The following is a 1,661-nucleotide window of genomic DNA, read 5'->3' on the forward strand; positions in this document are numbered from 1 at the left end:
CGGTCCGTCGTCTTGCCTACTCGTCTCCCCCTGTGCGGGCGCAGGGCCATGGCCCCCCTTTCGCCGGAGCGATGCTGCTGGCTGGGGTCCTCCGGCTTGAGACGAGCCAGATGCCGTTGGCCATGGGGACAGCTCCAGGGATGCTGGAGGGGCCCTGCAGAGCCCTGCGTGGCTGGGGCACAACCCTGAGCACCCTGCCAGGCTATCGGGTTCACCCCGTGGGTGCTGACACAGCCTCGGGCACCCATCCCAGGGATGCCCGGTGCTGCCCCAATGCCGGCACTCCTGCCTGCTCTCTGCCAGCCTGTTTGTCCCCAGGAGCCCTGCCTGCCTGGCATGCTCTGCCTCAGGGCTCAATTTTGAGGCCAAAGGAGGTGAAAGCGGGCGGTGGGGACTCTCTGTGAGCATAGGCTGTCCAGGATCGCCCCGGAAGGAGTGTTCGGGGGCCCTGGCATTGGTCCTGGTTCCCCCCAGCTCCGGTGGCTAGACCCCAAGGCCAATGCCGGCTGCTCCGGGAAAGACTTGAAGGGCCAGGGCCGTCTCCAGCCCCAACTGAAACTCAGCTCAGTCTGGTTTGGGGGAAACTGGGGTGAGCAGGGGCCAGAGACAGCTTCTCCCTGGCTCCAGCTCCCCCCCTGGAGATGCGATGGCCAGGAACGCTCACCGGCTCTCGGAGAGGACGGCTGTACCCATCGGCACCACGGGCAGAGCGGACACCAAAAGACCCCTCCTGCCCCGGTGTCAGAGTGAACCAGAGGAATAATGAGGTGCCTCATCGCCCCGCTCCAAATGGGAAGTGACATTTCTGCACGAGTCTTTTGTCCCAGCCGAGGAGATGTGGCTAGGGGCTTTTCACAAACCTGTCAGGGCTCCTCTTGCAGCAGCGTGGGGCTGGGATCAAGGTCTCCCCTCCTCCCCACCCCGCATCGCTCCTGCCGTAAAAATATCTCGCTGATCCCGTGGCCTGAGCCCCAGAGCTGGAGCCAGCCTTGTCCCCCAGCCTAGGAGGGGGACGAGCAGCGCAGGGTGGGGGGAAACCAGCTCCTGCAGCCCCCACACGGACACGGACTCCGGCCTAATCTCCTCGTCTCCGGGACCGCTAACTTTGCTCCCAGATAATCCCAAGGGCAGGGACAAAGGGACCGGCGGGTGCCTGGGTGGGGACTTCATTCCTGCCTGCGCCTCCCCGCTGCCAGCCTGGCTTCTGCCCCTGGCCCAGCTCCGGCTCCCCAGGCTGGGGAAGGGGATGTGCCCCGTACTTGAAGGCTTGCCTCACGGAGGGAGGTTGAGGAGCGCGGGGAAGGAAGGCAGAGGGATACCCTGGAAAAGCGGGTGTCAACGGGCCATCCCCGCCACATCCCAACTCCCAGGACTTTGTGGGGCAGCGGCCCACCTCCAGCCTGAGGTCGCCCGCAGGCTGAAAAACCGGGTGTTTCCCTGGTTTTGGTGCAGCGTTGGAGCGGGGTTTGGGGCTACCGGTGGGAGGGAAGCGGGGAGAGGTGCAGAGGGGCTGCCTGAGTGGGTGGGGGTCCTTGTGTCCCCCTGTCCGGCCCGGCCCCGGCTCCCCGTGCCCAAGGCAGCGCAGCACGGCGGTTTAACGGGGGCAACCGCGCTGACAGCGAGGGGCCGGGGGCCGTTGCAGCGGGCAGGGGGGGTCGGCA

The sequence above is a fragment of the Aptenodytes forsteri genome, unplaced genomic scaffold (assembly GCF_000699145.1).
Source record: "Aptenodytes forsteri isolate BGI_AS27 unplaced genomic scaffold, ASM69914v1 Scaffold110, whole genome shotgun sequence".
NCBI classification, from domain to species: Eukaryota; Metazoa; Chordata; class Aves; order Sphenisciformes; family Spheniscidae; genus Aptenodytes; species Aptenodytes forsteri.